The following is a 22,391-nucleotide window of genomic DNA, read 5'->3' as shown; positions in this document are numbered from 1 at the left end:
TCCACAGGGCCAGCGTCTCTTCCTGGGACGTTGTCACTAGATGCCACTGGCTGGGCTTGGGTACTGGTTCTTCCACAGGGGGAACAAATTCCTCCACCAGATTGGCAGCAGCCATGTCCAAAACCCTTGACTGGTGTTCCTCGGCAGCTGGGGAGTCAGAGGCAACATTAGCACACAACCTTTTGCTGCGCAGCAGGCAGTTCCTAAAAAGATGCGAAGGACTTCCACAGAGATTACATTAGTGTTTTGACTTGCAATCTTTACCTTCATGACCAGACTTATACATTTTACAGAATGTCACGTTTTTTTCCTTACAGGATCTTTCAGTATGGTCAAAAGCTCTACACTTACGGCAGTAGTGAGGCATGCCAGGATAGAAAATTTAACCTATATCTTTGGCTATGGAAAATGAGAAGGGAGGGTGTATGTATCCACCTATTCCTTCTGGGTCTGTTTGGAGTTTAACTCTAAACTGAGGTTTGCCAGTCCACAGACCACATTTCAAATCTTTCTTGGGTGACTGCACAGTAGAACAAAAGTTTAACAAGAAAGTTATAATATCAGATTCTTTGATAAAGAGAATACAGAAATATGTGATCAATAGTAGTGTTGGTAGTAATATTATTCTCTGAATGTAACTATCTCATGTATTTTTTTTTAATTCACTATATTATGTCCTCTGTCCCCACACTCATATGAATATTACACTTAGGATATTTTGTTGGTATTAAGTCAAATTTTTCAACCATTTAGCCATGGTGTGCAAGCCATGTAAAGTCCCTGAGGAAGCCAAGCTCTCTGGTGAAACACATTGGGTTAAAAAAGAAGGCTGCACAAATCATATTTTTTGGATGTATGAAGTGGTGTGACACTTGGTGTAGCCTGAGTTATTCCTCTGTTAGGATATACTGCTCTCTAGTTCTAAGTAGTGGTCTAACAATATTTCCAATTTGTAAAAAACATTGCTGTATGTTTATAATCGTTTAACTTTGGGAATAGGTAAGTCCCAAATGATAGTCCTGGCTATGATTTAAACCTGTATCAGTTTATTGTTACGCTAATGAATATTGTTACCTTAATATGTAACTGTGTTATAGTTATATACAAGTAAAACCTGATAAGCTTTTTCTTGCCAAATAAAACTCTGTTTAGGTACTTATTATAAAATATCTGTAGGAACAGAGGAGACAGTTTGGCTATAGTTCGGTTTATAGAGATTTGTTTTGTGACTATTATGTCCCTAGTGTAAATAGTGTTGTAGAAACAGGTTTAGAAGATATTTTGTAATATTCTGATCTAATGGACAAGTGCAGAGAAGAACTTTGCATATGCTTACAAATAGAACAGGTCCCATGGGAGTGGCTAACCTGAAGTCATTCATCACATTTCCAAATTATACAGTGGCTATGACCTAGAAAGCCCTAAAAATTAGGTGTTTTTCTTTTTTAGCAGAGATTATGCCTTTTTTTGTTGTGTTTCTTTTTAATCTTACAGATAACTATCAGCCAACCCTTTAAATCACACTTGCTGTACTTATAATCCATTGTAAGTCCCCTCTCCAGTGAGCAGTGGCCAACATTTATAGTTTTTGACAGAGAGCTGCTACCATGACCAAGTAGGATGTAGCAGTCCTGATTGACTAGGACAATTTAAATGTACAGCAGTGCATCATTCAGATATGTGGTGCTAGACTGTGCTTATCCCCCCCCCCCCCCTTTGTTCTGCTTGATGTTAGCCTCAAATGACCCAAATGTTCACTTAAACTCCTGTAACCCCAACTCTCTCTTGCCATTCTTGTGATCTTGCGTGACTCCAAGTGCCTCCTTTGATATTGTTTCTCTTGTGACATCTGTAAATTTGTAAGACTCCAAGTTCCTCCTGTGACCTCATGTAGGCCTGAATGCCACAAGTCGCTTTTGTAATGCCTGTGACCTCCCTGTCCTCCTGAATTCCAACTTTCTGCTGTTTTACTGGATAATAACTCCAGTCTGTTCTTGGCTACATCACTGCCATCCTGAGCTGTGGCTTGACTACCTAGCTTTATGGCTGGCTGCTGTCTGATGATCTCCAAACTGGGAGTCATCTGCATTGAAGTCCATCACTTCGTGCAGAGTGCTTTTTTTATCTTAAATGGCTTCTCAGACTCTTCGCCTTCGCCACACAACCCTCAAGGTACAATACAGAGGATCCCCAACCTGGCTAAGCCTGATTTTAATGGGTTCTGACCCTGGTATGTGACTGAAGTTGAATTTCGACTGTAACCAGCTACTCACACAGGGACTAGATGCCTATGAAGCCAGTCAATTCCAGCTGTTCCTTAACTCAAGAAAGGCTGGCAACTAAATCTCAGTCTCTCAGTACTCAGTACCACCCTCTCTTGTGGACCTATTTTCCATTGTACTTCTCCTTTCTGGATGTTGGAAGGTGTATTGTTCCAAGAGAACATTTCCCAGCATGGAAACACATGGTTTAGCTACTGCCTGCTTTTACCCTCAGGTGGTTCTGGTGACCTCAAATGCTCCAGTGAATCCAACAGCTTCCTGTGATCTTTTTAACTTTGTGAAATCCTTAGTTGCCTCATGTGACCCCAGGTGCCTGTTGTGTCGTTATGTATCTCATGTGATTGCAAGTGCCTATTGTGATACCTTTGACCTGAAAATCCCTATGCTCAAAAATTGCCACTTCCATTCTTGCTACCTTACTGGTTACCATTGTCAGCCTGTTCCTGACTGTATACTACTCTTGGCTTTTGGCTTGTCCCTAACTCAGAGTTTTTCTGTTGTCCTTGTACCTCGCTTAAGTCTGTTTGCTCCAGTGTATCAGGGGGCCACAACCTGGGAGTCATCTGCAGCAAAGTCCCCAATTCCTCACAGGGTGAAGTGGTAAACAACAGTCATTTTTTTGACTCTGTGGACATGGCCATGCCATCCTCAAACTATGGGAAAAATTAAACAAAACTCTCCAAAGCTGGTGAACATACACTTTTATCAGTGAAACTGGGTGATCCAGCAAACGGATCCAGCAAATGGATTTCTAAAATCATTTGCCATTTGTTAGCAAATGTTTTCAACATGGACCCGGTCTATTGTAGTTTGCTAGATCATCCAGCTTCACTGATAAAAGCGTATCCTCTCCAGCCCTGGAGAACTTTAATAAATCAGGCCCTATGTCTGCTTTCAATTCATTCTGACCCTGGTATGTACCAGATAAATAATACCTGATAAATTCTGGTGCACTACAGAAAGCTAACTCTCCGCTAGAAACAAGCTGGTGACCTTACTTTTCACTAAATCCTGATATTCAAATTTTGTACTTACTTTACAAAATAATAGCATCTATTTCCATGTGAACAGATTTTTCTGTTAATAATTAAAAAACAATGTATCCCTGGTTCACTACACACAGATAAAAAAACTAATGCCTGACTTACTATCCTAGTATTTATCTTATCACAACAAGGCCTCAAGTTGTAACTTCTCTGACCTTAATATCATTGCCCAGAATCGTTCTATACTCCATAATTTGGCTTTATTGAACCTGATAACTTCTGAGGGATTTACCTTCATCCACATTTTACACTTCAATAAATTCAAACCCCCTAAGGAAATAAAATAACCACCTAAAGCATGGTTACATTTCACCACCTCTCTCAAAGGTACAACCGGGATAATCATCTTTTATAACATACTTAAAAATAAAACACTCCTTACTAAATTTTAACAAATTGAAAAATGGGAACAACTGCACTTTTATGGAAGACCAATTGGAAAACTCTATAACAATATCATACAAAACCACCAGATACACTGGTCAATGGGAAACATTTTAAAAAATCTTCATCTATGATATAGAAACTCATACATATTTGCAGAAAATGCAGCCAAATTGGAACTGTATACATTATTTGTGGGGAATGTAAAACCTTAGTAGCCCCTGGTTAACCTATTTTAAATTATTGGCTGACAAATTATTCAATGTGTATATTTTCTATATGCTTGAAGTATTTCTGTAACACACCTTTACCTTTACTATTAAAACTCTTAAATTTACCGACTGTCAAAAAACCATAATTGTTTATTTCTGGGTGGGTACATTTTATTCATTTCTGGTTTGGTCTGACTTTTTCCCCAGAAAATAAGAAAAGCAAAATCTTCTAAATAGGGACAAAGGCAGTGAAAATAATTTGACAGATGATATAACCTTTTATCACTTCCTCCGTGATTTATTCACAATATTTAGTAAAGATGCATAGTACAGACCCTGTGCCTTCCAGACTTCTAGTAAGTATGATTCAAGAAATTGAAATGGCAGCATAAAACTGACCACTTTTTTTCAAAGAGAGATTTTAATTTTAAAAGGAGAAGCAAAATTTATTTGATACATAGTTGTCATTTCTTGTGTGAAATTTTTACATCTACGTTTTAGAGATGAAACAGTGATGCAAATTAAATATATATGTACCCTAAACCAACCCAAGCTCATTATATTTTTATTATTAAGCTGAATTTTAAAATGTAAAAAGGTAATAAAGGAAACAATATCTTTTTATTTCTGATTGTGTGCTTTAAGTAACAGGATGCAGTAATACTCTCTTTCATTTTAAATTTCTGTATGGGCCAATGTATTTCACAAATTCTATAGTGATATAATATATTATAAGTGGAATCAGAATTTTTAAAATCATATATGATGGCAAATAGTTTTGTTGTTCCTGCAATGTGTATACAATACCTACAGCTAAAAAAAAAAACAGTTGAAGTTGTTTTGCTAGAGCTTTAGGCTTCATACAGTTCAGTTTGACATATAAACAGTTAAATAGGAAGAAAGAAAACACATAACAAAGCTCATCAAACATTAGAAGGTGGCGTACTTTTGTTTGACTAAGGTGTACATGGCGTGTAATCAAAGGCTTGCACATGACAATATTGGTACCAATAGTTTTCATAAATGTCATCTTTTGTGGAAAACCAAAAATTTTGAATTCGAACAAAACAGGCTACATGAAAGTGAAGGTTCTACAAACACCAGGTTCCTTATTAAAAACTCTTTGATCCATTTCTCCTTTGATATCCTGGACCTGATAACGTATTCACTTTCAGGGGGTAAATATAGGTAGTTCAGAGAGAACTGACACATGGACGGCACTTCAGTGCTGTAGGTTTTATTAATTGGTAGTGAAAAAAAGATAAGATTGCCGGCAAGACATATTTTATGTCTGCAGCTTGTCTGTAATGAAAAATATTAAAATTATGAAAGATCTTGTTCCTTCAATCTCGTTTCTATTTTTTATAGCAAGTGTCTGCTTAAAGGTCCCGCAGCTCTGAAAAAATGGTAGTAACAGTTCATTTTTTCCATCTGATATAAGCAGATTTTTTCATTGTGCCAATTTTTAATTTACCATAGTTGAAGCAATTAAATATTTCAAAGAAAAAAACTATGAGCCGTTAACAGTATATTGCTAAAGCAGAGCTAACATCAGAGATTTATTTTATGGTAAAATCCAAATATGCTGAATAACGCAGATGTGTAACATTGCTTGTAATCAATGAAAAGGCCAAAACATTGCCCACTCATTACAATAATCTGCCCTTCCAATAGTTCCAAAATGTTAATCCTGTGTAAACGATTATGTGCATCATGTAGCTATTGGCCTCCTAGGAGTTATGGGTCCAGGGCAACTGCCTGAACCACCCTTATCAAAACATATACTTTGAAGGTCTAAATACATTTCAATATCTCAACATACAACAGAACTCTTTAATATTATTATTTCACCAGGAACCACTTTGGGACTAGTTGAAAAAAATATATGTTAGGTTCATTTTCATTTGTTTTTTAGCTACTGGTTAACAGCAATTCATATATAACAGCCATTTTCTGAATTCAGCTATGCACCCCTGCCTTCCTTTTTCTGTACATTCAATTTGTCCTGCTCTTTATCCACGTTCTCCTGGACCTCCCCATTCTGGACCCTAGTCTTACTATTACCTGTCACTAGTAGCTATCACCCTTTACAAAGTATATATAGCAGCCTGCTGGAAAAACACCTTGGAATCATTACAAATTATTCAGATGGCTTTCAAAGAAAATGATCTGAGTCAGACAAGAGTTTTTGAATGGTTTTTGTGCTTCAAAAAAGGAAATATAGGCATCAAGGATCAACCCTGTTCTGAAAGCCCTTTAAGGAGCCGGAACAGTTGGACAAAATAAACGTTGACAAAGCACCAGGACCTGATGGATTACATTCCTGTGCCCTCCAAGAGCTGTGCTCAGTTATTTCAAAGCCATTTTTAGGACTTTTTAATCACTAGCATGGTACCAATGGATTAGCGTAAGGCCAATGTGATTCCTATCTTCAAAAAGGGAGCAAAGGTATTACCAGGTAACTACAGACCGATAAATTTAACATCCATCGTTGGAAAGGTCCTAAAGAGTTTAGGAGGAGAAAATATTATTATAAGTGTTAGCATGGATTCAAGGAAGTCCGAAGTTGTCAATCAAATTTACTCCCTTTTTATGAGGAAGTAAGTAAACAGGTAGACAGTGGAACATCAGTTGATATAGTGTACTTGGACTTTGCTAAAGCATTTGACACCATACCCCACAGACTAGTAATATGTAAATTATGGTGTATAGGCTTGGAAAAATAAATCTGTAAATGGATAGAGAACTGGCTTAAAGACTGCATCCAGGGAGTAGTAATTAATGATTCGTTCTCTGCCTAGTCTAAGGTTATTAGTAGTGTACCCCAGGGTTTAGTGTAGGGGACCTTTACTGTTTAACATCTTTATAAGGCTTACTCTTCATGGACATTTTCCCAGCATTTAACCTGAGGCTTTAAAAGCCCATGTTTGAAATTCTCATGCATTCCAATGGGCTAATCTACACCACCAATCTACATTTCCTTGAGGCATGTTTATGAGCGCTATCTCTAGCGTTGCTTGCAATTTTTAAGAAAGTAAAATGCGGGGTTTACGCTGAAAAATGCAAGAAAATTGATTTTAATGAGACGTTTTCCTACGTTTATAAGCACTTGAAATGTAAATGCGTTAAAAACGCAGAAAAAACGCAAAAAATGCGGTATAGTTGTTTTCCAGCATTTTAAAGGCAAGCTTTAAAATGCTAATAAAAGTGCATAAAAACACATATAAACACAGTAGTAAAATTTACATGTGTTTTTAAAAAAAACGTCCGTGTAGACCCAGCCTAAATGATATAGAGTTTGGGATTAAAAGTACCATTTCTGTGTTTGCAGATGACACCAAACTATGTAATGAAATTAAGTCCATACAGGATGTCTATAATCTACAAGCAGACCTGGATGTACTGTTTGATTGGGCAGCCAAGTGGCACATGACTTTTAATATAGATAAATGTAAAGTTATGCACTTTGGAGGCTAACATCAAGAATGCTTCATACTGTCTAGGGGGAGTCAGAAATGAAAAGGATCAGGCGGTTCTGGAAGATTGTAGACTTAATAATGGCATGCAATGTCAAGCTGCAATATCTAAAGCAGTCTTTTCTGCTGCAGTTTTAAAGACAGAAGGGAAGAAGTCTCTACATAAAAAAATAATTACTCTGTATAAAAAGGTTATATACCATTTTATATAAGATTTGATGAAGGAATTTTTTTTTACATTAGTTAGCGTTAGGTTAGGTTTTTTGGCCAACGTATGATCACAGTCATTTTAGTAATTTCAGATGCATTTTGCAAAAACAGGCTTCCTCAATGGTAGTAAGGATATGCAATGCAAAATATCATTTTGAGCCCTAAATCACATAGTAAAATAATACCAAACAGAATATCATACATCCAACATAACCTAAATACAAGAACTATCCAAAGCAAATTTGCAAAGCATATAAAAATGTAAGGAACCTCTATAAACAAGTTATAAAAGCATAAAAATAGGTAGGATGAAATAGAGTAATAGAAGTAATGAAGTACTAAGTAGAGTAAATAGAGATATCCAAATACAATAAAGTAGTGATACTCCTATTTATCAGGGTATACATATTCTATTAGTTATCCTAAGGACATGTATTGAAAGTAGATAGGTAATCAAGTAAGCATAAAGAGGTACAGCCAGGGATCTAGTCCTGTTACAGAGACAGTGCCATCTCTTCCCATGACTCATAGGCCCTAATTCATCAAGCAGAATCGGACGCTCGCTCGCGCATTCGTATTCGTGATCCGAAATCGTACGCTGTCGCGCAATTCAGCAACTGAATAAGCTCGCGGCCGGAGCCGCGCATCTCCGGCAGCTTTACACTGGCAAGCTTGCATTAAAAGTTACTGTTCCCATAAAAATCATTCTTTCTAATGGCATACACATTACCCTTAGCCCTAAAAAAAATGTTTGCGCTGTTTAAATGTTTTAAACATTTATGTGCACTAAGAAAACAGCATATTTTTAAATCACTTATTTTTTTCCTTTTAGGCAAGAGTTAACCGAATTCAACTCCTCTCCATAGGCGCCTATGTAAAAGCTTCCGATGCCTGATCGGAGAAGCCGCTCGCGGGTAAATCCCGCGAATGACCGCGCGCGAAGCCATCGGACTAGATTTTCTCACAAAAGTAGAATATAAAAAAAAAAAATAAATAGATATATATATATATATATAAATATATATATAGAAAATACTTTTAACATTAAATCCTCCCCAACTCAACTTTATTTTATTTTTTTAACTATTAAAAGATCTGTTTACTGGTGTACCTATCTAAAGGATCATATTGATCAAATGATAATGACATGTCCAAGTGCAAAAAAAAAAACAAACAGCCAATTTTGACAGACTGTGCAAGTGCTAATTGCAAGTGAATTTCTATCACCTGTGCGCTTAAGTTTGAGCATATATAAGGGTGTGTTTTAACTTGCTTTTTCCTTTGCGACCCCTATTGCTCATTATTATCAAGGCAGGAATCCGGCTGGCAGTGAGGAGGCGAGTGTACGAGCGCACTCGACTCCGGACCGCAGAAAACCAGCTCGCTGGAAGTGCGAAGTACGCGCGGCCAGCGAACCCGGGTTTTATTGATGAATTAGGGCCATAGTCCTAGTACAGTGCCTTACCCAGCCTCACCTGTATCATGTTAAGCTAGGAACAGTCTCCAATTGTTACAGATCCCAGCAGTACCAGGGGATCTGTGTCCTCCTTAGTGTCACCCACCTTACATTTCCCAGCTGCCAGCACTAGCTCTGCTCAGGGATCTCAGTCTCCGCTTACTTCTTTGTCCAGGTCATATTACTCTCTGTTAGCTGCCCCTATGCCTCAGAGGACTAGAGTGTCAGGCAGACGCACCACTGCTGGCAAATATGCAAACAGCACCTAAACTGCCTCCTCTCCAGCACTCCCTATAGTGGTGGCTTAGGTTGTCTGCAGGTCGCATGGCCCATATATCACATGACCTTCTCTTTATAAGGAAGTGATTGGCAACAGGAAGTTGCCTGGACAAGGAGTTCCTTTGGTTCTGCTCCCAGGTTTCCATTGTTCCTGTTTGTGCCGCCTGTTCCTGACTTGTTCATGTACCAACCCCGGCTTGTTTCCTGACTATTCCTGGGGGCCACAACCTGGCAGCAGCTCGCTGCACAACATACTCAGCTCTAAAGGCTCTGGAGAAGACCGAGCTTTTGCCTAGACTCTACACCCCATGCACATCTCAACCCACTGACCAACTGCATCACCTCACATGTATTGCTACAAAATTATTGTATTTCCACAGCAAGCCATTGAAATAGAGAAAGGATGACATTGTAAGTTTATGTGACCATGTGAGCTGTATTATCTTTGACAAGTCATAAAGATTTAGCCCCCTGTTAATAACAGAATGGTCTACCATAGCATTAATCTAGAGCCATGTGGTAAAAGACCACTAGATATTGCTCTCAATGACTGTTTGCTACAATTGTATACTTGTAAATGTTAATTACCTGTTATCATAGAGTTCATGTATAGATAGCACTTCCTGTCCCTGCTAGCTGGGTCAGAAACCCCAAACTGGAGAACTGGAATGTGTGATATTTGAGGAGGATTTAAGGAAGTGCTGTCAGAATTGGAGCAAATTAACACCTATACAGAAGTTTTTGCTGCAGGTGGAATTTATGGATTCTCCCAGACTAGAGAAAAAAACTAACAGGAAAGTGTACCATAGTCTTCTAGGGCAAAGGTATGCCAACCTTTCGGACATCAGGGACCACTAAATTTATAATTTTTTCATAATTTTAAAAGAGAAATACATTTGTAAAATAATGATCTTTCCAATGGTGCCTGACAAGGACTGTGGGGGTTCTGATTCATTGATCAGCTCACAGTTAAGTGAAGTGTTACTATTATCATTAGTTGCATTATCGTTGGTATTACTAAAGAAATGCAAATCATGCGTTTGCTTTTTCTCACTCATTATGGGTTTATTTTATTTGAATCTAAGACCAAACAAGAAATTATAGTTGTCAAAGCCAAACTATTTGATGCTATTAAAAATAAATTAGGTCATACCGAAAACAGCATTTGAGAAATAAACAAAATAAAACAATCAGATGAGAATTGGTATTCGCAGAGCAGGATGTCTGTTGTAATGGTGGAAACAATACTGAAGCGTACAGCTTGGCAAAAGTTGCCTCATACAACTTAAAACTACACTGACGTCACGCTGCGCCTCCCATTGTTTTTCCATATCTAGTACAGATTGTGAATTTAGTGAAATATAAAGGCAAAAATTGTCATTCAGAATATAAGAATTTATTAGAATATTATTTTTGTTCTATTATTAATAAAACATAAAAATTGCAAAAAATGTCCAAATTTTTCTGTGGACCACCAACATTTTCTCGTGAACCACCAGTGGTCCACAGACCATTGGTTGGGAACCACTGTTCTAGCGGAATTACTGATGTCCATGTCTTCTGCGTCATTTAAGGTCTGGTCACAGAATTATATAATAGATCTCTCCTTAAGCTGTTCCAATGCCTGTTGGAGGACCTCCTCATCGCTCCCATCCTGATAGTTCTCTTAACTTAGAGAGTGAGATAAAGTTCTGCTGACTTAAGCCATCCAATCCTTTGCAAGAACAATGCTGTTTTATTATTCCTTGCATGTAGTTGGTTTTTTGGCAGCATTGTGAATGTGCAGTGCACAGCCTGTGTGGTGGCAGTGTGAGGATCCACTCCTTGATGCATTAAGCCTCAAAATAATATTCTCTTTTCATTTGTGCAATTTATGGATGTTATGAGTCTATTCAGCTTAGTCGTGAGAGAGCCAGGCTAAGCTAGTGTGTACTTCAATCTATCTTCATTACAACGACACCTTACCTAATGTGTTCTTAATGTTCATTTAGGTCCCCCTCTGTGTATATAGATTTATTTTGGCAAAAAATGATTTGTTGGCTTTTTTGTAGGATTTCTCCTTTCCCAATAAAGATGGTTCCATATTCCTAATAATTGCTCCATTTGTATAGATACAGTTTTTTTTCCTGTCGTTTCCCATACTTGACACTTATGCCATATTATTCCATTGTAACTTCATATGGCTGGCGAGCCATTTTGTATTTGAAAATATTACCAAAATCGTTTCATACATAAGATATGAAATCAGGCATAGCAGATGATAAAAAAACATTCCATTTCTATATTACCCATGTAGTCATTCTACCTGCCTTTCTATCTCTGTGAAAAATGTCCCCTGTTCCTTAGAATAATGACATGGTAATGATTCAGGTGGCACTGATCCCCATGGTGAACAGTCAAGAAAAAACTGAAGTTTGGTTAGGTTGGGTTTCAGTAGAGGGTTTAGATTATTTATACAGGATGAATGGTCAATATATCTTCTAATACCATCTGCCTTGTATCTGGATTTTGCTGTTTTTCCCATATCTTTCCATGAAATATGTATCCTACAGATACGGGTGTTGCCCGGCCGGCATCTATATGCTGTTGGCGATGCCCGGCATCTGTGTCCCCTAAACTCACAACTTGGCATGTGAATGTTAGAGACACAAGGGTAGGGGATGCAGATGCCGGGTGAACATGTGACATGTGTGCGAGCGTTGAGGGGGCGGGACAAGTGAGAAATTTAAAGTTAGAAGTATTTTTAAAAGTCAAATGTACTGATTTGACATTTAAAAATATTAAATTATTCATACCACTAGGGAGGTTAATCAAAGGATGTATTAAACCTGTTTTTAAAACACAATGGACCCATCTTACATGTGTTTGAGAGTCTGAAGTTGATGTGGGCATGCGTTCTCTAGTTTTCTAATTCTTTCTGTGTGATCAGGTTACTTGTATTGATCTAGTGTGTCTATGTAGATCTTGGGGGTATGCCTCTTGTCTTGTTCTTTGAAGTATGTTTTTTTGTGCATATTTCATTAGTTATTGTCAATGTCATCTTCCTTGGTACAACAAAAAATAATCATAATGGTCTATAAAAAGCAAATAAATTAGTCTTGGTAATATTAGTAGTTATTTATCTGGCTGATCCCACCACAATATAAGACTCCCTGACGGTGTTGCTCGCAGCAACAAGTATAACAGAAGTAGTTGTCGTCTTCTGCTCAGCAGTTTACAACATCCCCTGCTTCCATTTAGACATGCAGCTTGTAATATATCTTGTTGCCATCCCCGGAACATACTCCAAGGCTCTGCACAGCTCAAGGGGATTTTAGGAGCAGGTTAGTCCCTGGCTCCATTTTGCCCTGCCATTGGATGATAGGGTTTTATAGCCTTTCCTCTCACAGTTGCCTGTTGTAATGCTAAACTAAGCTGACCGGCTGCTGGAATATATTGTGTCATATTTATTGTTGCTAATTCTGCCGGTTTCCTGTATATGCTGCCTGGACCGACCTTTGCCTGTGACCCCGACTCTGTTTTGTCTTAACCCTTGGATACCTTGTTTGACCAACTACCTGTGTATAATCTCTGGCTCTGTTTTCTGGGTTTGCCTCTGCCGGACTCTCCAATATTGTTTCTGTGGGCTCCTGGTCCTCTGTTAGTCCTTCCCCAGATACCATTTATTGCACACAGAAGTCCTGGGGGTAATTGTGCACTGGAACTGAACAAGTAGCCTCATGAGACTAATTTGATTTGTTTAGGTTTATATTTCTTTAAAATCAAATCTTAACTACTATTACTTCGCATAGTGTAATTTTGTGCATATGTGTAGTTCTATTTCTATTATAAATCTATTTCTTTAGTAAATGAACCCACCAAATGTCTTCTATTTGTGTCTATAATGATTAATCATCAAACAAGAATCAGAAATATGTCTGTTTTAGCCACAATTAATGTCCAAATCTTACAGTATCTATTTAGTTATCTATACAAAAACAAAATGTAATACTTTTATTTAACCAATTACCATCTTAATAAAACTTCATAAATTTAGGTCTCATGTATTCATTTTATTCCAGTTAAGATTGGATATCTATTTTTCAATCTGACAACTAACTTGGAGTTTTTGATCTATACATACAATTAAAATAGCTTTAGATAGCATTTCTTTTATTTTATTTAACAGGTATAAAACAAAATTTTAATGATCAAATGATCATTTTATAGTTGTTTCTTTATTATTGTTGTATTATTATGACTTGAAATGTACTTCAAAGTAAAATAACCCAGTTAAACCCTATCAGACTATAGTTAATAAAATCTTACATAAAAATAAAGAATCATCAGAATCAGTCAGAATCATTAAATAAAAAAGATACAGCAGTATTCTCATGGTATAACGTAAAGAAACACAGCATCAGAGTAATGTAAACTGGCCCTGGTTTTGTGATGGCTCTCTGACCTTGTCACTACCTTTAAATGCTAATGGCTTTGTGCTCTTAACCTGCAGATATTTTTAAGGTCTACCTGACTCCAACTAAACTCAGTATCAGAAATAGAGAAGGTCAGAACAGGGGATGGGGGATACCATATGGGGTACATAGGGGGGAGGGTTTTTCCAATGGGGTTTAGATCACATTGTTTGAAATCCAGGGGTCCTAGTTTTTATAGAAGATATCCACTTTGTTTTTGACAGTGCATGTCAAATTTTCATTCATCACAATCCAGTTCAATTTGTTTTAGTAATGTCTAGGAGTATATTACTCGCTTTCCAGTAGTACGCTATTCTTATGCCATTAAGATCATTTCGGATATTAGCTGGGCCATGGGTTTTGGAAGTAAACCATCTAGTTTAGAGAATAAATTGCTTTTTGCAACACCGAGTAGATTAGGTTGTAGATTCTAATACAAAATCTTTGAACCCAGGGGCAGTGCCAGCAGGCATGAATCCACGTTCCCATTTGACTACATCCCCTGAAGCAGAGGGGGGAGATACTGGGGTTTAATTTGTGAAGTCCTATTGGTACCATGTACCATCATAGTAACACCTTATAATTAATATAATTGATCTAATCTGCATATAGTGGAACATTTCTGATGATGGCAAGGAATTTTTTTTTTTGGTATAAGCACATACCTCACCTTTGCGTAGGAACCCAATATCGACTCAACATTTACATTTACAGGTTCCTTTTTTGACCCTCCCAGACTGACAATGCATAAAATAGTGATGGCCAGAGAATAGTGGGCTCTCAGCAGGGTTCCACATTAGCATCTCTTTTGGAATGGAGGGGCACAAAAGAGCTTTTATGGCCGTCCATTGGGGTCTAGTACCAAACATGCCCAATGATTCAGCAGGGTATTGCAAACCCCAAAATCTCCCATGGATTTCGACATATACAGGGTGGAAGAATTTAATGTGTTTTTTTCCAGATTAATTTAAGGAATTTGTTTTGTATATATTTCTCAGTATCTTTTTGGGGATTACTATGGGTAATATGCAAAACAAGCATACACAAAACAAGCTTCACCACAAGGCCTGACAACCCTGGGAACAGCTGTAATTCTTTGAAAAGATTTGGAAGAGTGACTACCGGGAAAGTGATATACATTGAGACATAATCTGCATTCAGTCCACATTTATGTTGAGTAGTTCAGCATTTAATACCTTTAATATCTGCTAGATAACAGCAGTGGAAACAGGGGAAACCCCTGTCTAGTCCCCCGCCTAATCTGAATTAACAAGGAACAATACCCTTTTATTGAGATATTGGCTGAGGGTGTGAAATAAAGAGCTGCTATACGTCTCAGGAATGCTGGGCTGAAGACAGCCATTATTGGAAACAACACCATTGTTTCCAATAGTGTAGTCAGGTATTCCCAGGACAAACTATCAAACGCTTTATCCAAGTCAATAGACAGTAGCATGGCTTCTCTGTTTGGACCTCAATGCCAGTTCCATGTGATGACAGAGATCAAGTTTATTATCCTTATGGTTTGGTCTGAGGCAAAAAATCCTACATTAAAGGTGCGCTGCTTTTAGCAAAAATGCACAAATGGAGTTTCACTGCTAGTTCGCTGCAAGTTATTGAGATGGGATTGGTGTAGAAATGCAAGCTGTAATCTCATTTAGACAGGCTCACTTTAAACTATTATCAATCACTTCATCTACCAGTCAGGCTACTGCTGCAGTTTTCACATGCTGAAAAAAGTACTTGACATTTCTTCTATTGATCTGTGAAGTTTCCCAGACAAACATACTAACACAACAGTTGTGTGCTGGAACTGGTAGTGATCTGCTAAAAATTGCAAGCTTCACATGTAGGTTTGCTAATTGCAATCTAAGCTGTATCTTTTTGCAGTTTCACAGTTTGTATATTCGTGAACAGGGAATTTGTTTCCAGAATATGGTAATGTGTTTCATAAAAACAGTTGTTGTTCATTTTGCTCCAGAATAGTACAAACATATACAGTATATATGGGTATAGTTAATTAAACTACATTCCAGTAATGTTGTGTACATTTGTGAACAGGGAACTTAATTCCACATTTGAGTGATGTAATAATAAAGCAGTGTTGGCTAATACTGTTAACTTCACTCCAAAACATTCAAGTACACCCATATCAGTATTATTAGTTCCAATATCCAATATATAATGTGCACATTTTTGGACAGCGTATTTGAGTGTATGAATGTAAGATTTTTAAAAAAGCTATTTACATCCCTGTTGATCATTTCATGAAAAAAGGAAAAAAATAAAAACAATTACTCATGTACCTGAACCAATGAGAACCCAAAGACCAATTGCACATTTGTGAGTGAAACACTTTATTTCTGAGTTTGTGAATGGTTTGGTTTGGCAATGTATGTCACTATTTTAAATCCCCACAAAAAAGATACTTGCATAAGACCATGTTCTAATTGTATAAATATTTGATGAAAAGACAAAAATACTCAGCAGCATGATGCAACAAAACTACTGAAAATGTAGCATATCCTATTGGCTACTGTGATCGAACGATATGAACAAACCTAAAGGGGAGGCAGTGGTCAATAGATGTGGCTACGTCTCTCAACCAAAAGATAAAACTGGTTCATATATGACAATAAATAAAAAGGGTATGGTCCAATAATCATGTCAAAGGCCTTGTAAACATCCAAGAGGCATACTGATTTTATTGTTATATAGGTTAGTATATAGTATATATAATAATAATATTTATGGTAATGTTTTTTGTTTTTTTCTTTTTGTTTTTTTAACTATGGTTATTTTGTACCTCAGGACAGGTGATTTATTAAAGGAACTTCTTCCTTCTGCTTATTATCATACTATCGCTAGGCATGAAGCAGTGATGCAGCAATAGTTATAGCCGCTAACTCAACTACGATGGGGTTAAGGTTGAAGGGGTCCAATTAGAGAAGTTGTTGAGATTAAAGACAGAAAACTTTGTGATTGCGATTACACAGATCAATTCTTGTATTATTAAGGGTTTAAGAGGTTTCTGGTAATGCAAATCCTGAGCTTCTATGAATTCAACAGTTTATAAGAGTTGAGGTCACAGGAAAAATCCAAAGAAATGTAACTACTTCCAAATTCTACTGGCTTTCAGTGAGCAGTAAGATGCATCTATTTTCCTGTAGTAGCATGTTTGAGCTATCGCCCTCACTCTAATAATAACCTCACAAAGCTAATGTAACCTTTCTCTGGCTTTAAGTACAATCCTAGTTTGTCCGTCCAGCTAAAAATTGATTATACTGTTATAAAAAGCCATAGTTAAAAAATGTAATAATAGCTCCTTTAAGTAAGGGTATAGTCTAACGTGTTGTGACCTGTGGTGGTCCTTGGTGGGCTCTGCTGCTGTAGTCCCAACTTTTCCTATTCAAGTGAATGGAAGTGGTTGGGACCCTTTTTTTTAATGCGACTGCAGCAGATAATGTTGCAATTGGCAAAATCACGTGTTGCACTTGGCTGTGTGTTTGTGGGCTGCAATATTTTTTTGCAGATGGTTGTTTATAGTATTGCTGCAACAACTCTTTTTATATTTCAAGATATAGACAAATTTCCCATACGTGTTTTTGGGGTTTTTCAGGTACTATTATTTGCACTTTATACATCTTTTCTTCAAATAAAATTTTCATACATATTTATATACAAATCCATATTAAAAACAATTTTTTACATAAATAATTTAGAACATTAATTACTATATCACCATGATTATATATCCCAAAAGATGTTATATCTACATGACTTTTTAACCATTTTCCTTCTTTTTATAAAGCTTTGTTCAACTGTTCTTGATGCTTTTCAACTAATATAGCTGAATTACAAAAACAAGTACCAAGATCTCCATGCATGATTTTGATTCCACAGAGATGCCATTTCCACCAATAACCATCAAATTTTCAAATAAAAACAAATTGGTTTCTACACAACTTTAATTTCTAACAAGTCTTTTATAAGCTTTCTACCACCTTGTAGCAGGAATTGAGGAGCAGAGCAACAAATGTTTATTGTATTTAAAGGAGGGAGGGAACTTTTTTATTCTTCAGAATGTTCCACCCCAATTAAGTATTACTTTTCGGTCCATTCAAATATTGCTCCCTGTATTCAGCTCCTCCAAAGTTGCTCTTTTGTTTTTTTATATTTACTGACTTCTAGATTTGGTGAGCTGCTAAACAAAGTAGTAAGCTGGAAATCGAAGGTGTTAACTCAAATCTCTGCACCGCTGACCCTTTTTTGCTGACTTGTAGCATTGATACTGGTCCCTAGTCGTGTTTTGCCAGTGCTGACAGCTCTCCTGCCACCATTTCTTGATTTACAAATTCTTTGCGTTAAGATACATGGTAGAATTGTCACAGATGACACTGCAAGGTGTTACAGAGGAAAATAGTCACTGCCTCATCTAATAGCACATCTGTGGAGCCCATTATCCGTACTTACATCCCTGGCATGAATGTGTTAATTGTGTTTATTTATATGTTTAGTTATTGGCTGTAACCATCATTATTATCTTGGTAGGAGGATTTAGTCTATAAAGCACTTTAGAGCACAATAAGATTTTAGCAATTGCCTAACAATCTGTTTGTCTGAATGGATGTACAGAGAATAATTCATATATATATTAATGTTGCTCTGCCCCTCAGCTTATAGGTTTGTTTATTTATAAAATGTTGCTGAACCCCTTGAGTACCATAAATATATTCATCCATGTATCCTATTGATCTTTGGCAGGGCTCAGCAGAAAATAAATTAGTGCACAAAATATGCCCACATACTTGCCAAGGGATGCAGTGGGTTGTTGTAACATGAACCATGCTGATTTTCGTCTGAATAACTATGGATCAGTGGATTATACTCTTTTCTTTGGGAATTGTATTGTGAAGGAAAAAAGTTACTTCAAGTTCACAAAGTTGCAATCCCCAGTGACACACTCACATAAAAAACAAGATTACAAGTTTAGATGTACAATAGGGAATATTGCTAGATAGTATTGCTGATCAAATCTCACTTTTTGTTTTTCACTCAATTCCAGGGAGAGAAGGATATATATATATATATATATATATATATATATATATATATATATACATAATAAAATGAGGTTAAGTAAATGTATGCTTTAGAAAGAGCAATATAGGCATCAATGTAAGTATCCATGTAGATGAGTAAACTGTAATCTGTACTGTAGTCTGTGTGTTCTGTGTTCTTTCTGGGTATATCTTTTGGGGAATAAGTATTTCCACATGATGACATTTGATAAAGTCTGTAATTAATGATGTGTAAGTAGAACAAAAAGTCCATTATCTCTGTTTATGTAATAAACAAAATACTGCAATACTTTTTAAAAGGACTTTTCCCTTAATTGATATTTGTTGAAACTCCAAAAATAAAATTGAAAACAGAATGCATCTTCCTTTCTAATGTATCTAAATTTGACACTTTTTATTCATGTTTTCATTTACTTATTTTTAGCCCTTCTGATTTCTTAAAATATATTTTATCTCATGCCAATCCTAGCAGAGTTATGGGGAATATATTAAACATCAAGTTTTTTTTTCTCTTTAAAGTATGTAATTACCATTGTGGACATTTCCTTCCTGGGAAAATATTGTGTTGATTATAAAAATTCATTAGCATGGTATTAAATGCATTCTTCTAGGCGATTAAAAATCACTTATGCTTTTTTGCTATCAAATTAGGAGGGGGTGCTGAGAAGTTCATGGCTTTGCCCAGAAAGAAGAGAGCCAGAGGTATGAAATAACACATTTATTCAACATATTCCTCCCTGAGACTGATGAACTTGGTACAGCGTAGTTGCAGCTTTTCCAGACCATTCAAATAAAAGTCCTTTGGTTGGGCCACAAACCAGCTCTCAGCAGCATCTTTCACGTCAGAAATGTCCTCAAAATGTTGCCCCATCAGGTGTTTTTTCAAATTCGGGAACAGATAATAATAATAGTCTCAAGGGGCCAGGTCAGGTGAGTAGGGGGGATGGTGGACCAATTGGAAACCCAGGCTGTTGAATTTGGCAGTCACAATATTGGACGTGTGCGCAGGTGCATTGTCCTGCAAAAAAAGGATCCCTTTGGTCAACTTTCCACGACGTTTCATCTTAATTGCCTCCTTCAGCTGGTCCAGGAGGTTAGCATAATACTGTCCCGTGATACTAGAGCCCTGAGGTAAGTAGTCCACCAACAGAACACCCTCTTTGTCCCAGAAAATGGATGCCATGACTTTTTGGCCGATTTCTAGGTTCAGAACTTCTTCGGCTGCTGGGACCCACTGTGGCACCATTCCCCTGACTGTTCCTTGGTTTCAGGATCATAGATTTGGAGCCAGATTTCATCCTCAGTCACTAACTTAGTCCTCAATAATCAGCTCATAGATAGCATCGCAGGTTGCCGGGTCAGTTGAGGTTGTGGGGTGCCCACTGGGGGGCTCATCTTCAATGGTGAAATGCCCAGTCTTGAATCAAGATTTCCAGATTTTGACAGTGGTGTATGAAGGACACTTCTCCCCCAATGTTTGTGACATTTCAGTGTGAATGTCCTTTGCTGAATTTCCCTGGAGAAACAAAAACTTCATGATGGCCCGTAACTTCAACGACGTGAAACTTGCTTGTGCCTCTGCCATCCCAGCTTCTCACTAAAAGAAAAAACAGTTTTAAGAATCGTGAAGACCTGATATTTGCACAGTTACATACTAAGATTTCAGTCATATGCACCTACACTCATTTTTCTATTTCATCTGGAAGAGGGCAAAGTACACAGGACTCAAGAAAAGGCTGGGAAATGAGGAGGTTCCTCCGGAAAGAGCTACATAATGGTATATATTAATACACAATCAATACACATAAGGATTTGTTTTAACTAAAGAGCGAAAGATGGGTGAAAATACCTAAAAAGTTACCTAGAGTGGTAGGTAAGAGGAAATAGGTAGGCATGGAGGAATTTCTATGTAATGTTAAGTGCTTTCACTTTGTATTGGATTTGTTTTATTGGTTTTTTTGTGGCTGTAGCACAGAAATAGCAATATGATAGCAATAGTAGTATCTGTTAACAATGAATAGGAAGTAGTAGAAGAGAGAAAGGGTATAAGTAGTAGAAGGAGAAGGGAGAAAAGTATTATAAATGGTTGTCCGGGTACACATTGGGGTTTCTGTTGTAAAAAGGTTACTAGTGTGCATGCCCCTACTGGTTTGTGGTTATAAAAACAAACCAGGCTATTCTGACTTCTTGGGAGGAGGAAGCAAAGAGAGAGAAGGTTACATTGCTCATAAGAGTCCAGTTACAAGTGCACTGTGCAGTAATAGTTTTCCATGTTGGATCTGCAGTTTCACCGGTTTGTGGTCCACAAAGCAGTCCACTGTACTTTAAAATTAGCCTAGCTGTTTATTAAATGTTCAACTGCCTACTTTTTTGAATATTTAATTCTTATATGGTTTTGCAGTAGTTTCATTTTACATTGATTCCCTATTTCCTACCTTCTCCCTATACTGCTTTATCTATAAATACTATGGTGAGGCTGTAAATAGGCTTACAGATAAAAGAGAGCAAACAGAAAGCAAGCATTGTAGCAGAACAAAACAGCATTAACAAACACATAATATTATAAAACATTACCCTACCTATACCTTTGTAAACACTAACATTTATATATATAGCTTAAATGAATGTAATATATGGGAATTTTAGGATACAATGAAACATAATAGATCTTTAAAGCATAGATAGGGAATGAATTCAAAAGTGAATAAACACAATCAATTAGTTTAATGAACTGTAGAGAAATATAATTTAGTAATTGTCCATTTTTCGTTGTGGAACAAAAATATATAAAATCCTTGTAGAGATGTAGCCCAATGTTTGTAAATATAATAAAAAAAAACCCAAAATGATTTAGAAAGCAGTAAATCGGACATTTAGCTAGCCTTCTCTGAGTGAGGAATCTTCAAGGTACATGTGTTTACAATGACAGTGATTGATTCTCTTTGAGTTCACACCAGCATTTTATCAAACAGTATTGTTAAGTAATTTTTTTGTTTGTTACATAGTCACGTAGTAAGTCACGTTGAAAAAAAACAAAAGTCCATCAAGTTCAACCACTAGGGAAATAAACATATCCCAAGTATAAAACCCTATGAACATAGTTGATCCAGAGGAAGGCACAAAAAAAAAACTTCCGGAACAATTTGCTCCAACGGGTGAAAAAAATTCCTTTCTGATTCCATGAGGCAATCAGATTTTCCCTGGATCAACAGTCTCTGTTATCTTTACTTTAAAGCTTTATTACCCAGTTATATTCTCTGCTTCTAGAAAAGTATTCAGCTTCTTCCTAAGCAATCCTAAAGCAATCTACCTAAAGTGTGCCAAATGCTTTAGCAAAGTCCAAGTACACTCTTTTAACTGGTACTCCACCGTCTACCTGTTTACTTACCTCCTCAGAAAAAGAGAGTAAATTAGGCAACTTCAGTCCATTCTGACGATCACTTACAATATTATTTTCCTGCAGAAACTCCTCTATGTGGTTCTTTATCAAACTCTCTAGGACCTTTCGAAC

The sequence above is a fragment of the Pyxicephalus adspersus genome, chromosome 9, assembly GCF_032062135.1.
Source record: "Pyxicephalus adspersus chromosome 9, UCB_Pads_2.0, whole genome shotgun sequence".
Taxonomy (NCBI): Eukaryota; Metazoa; Chordata; class Amphibia; order Anura; family Pyxicephalidae; genus Pyxicephalus; species Pyxicephalus adspersus.
Note: the sequence above shows the minus strand (reverse complement) of the source record.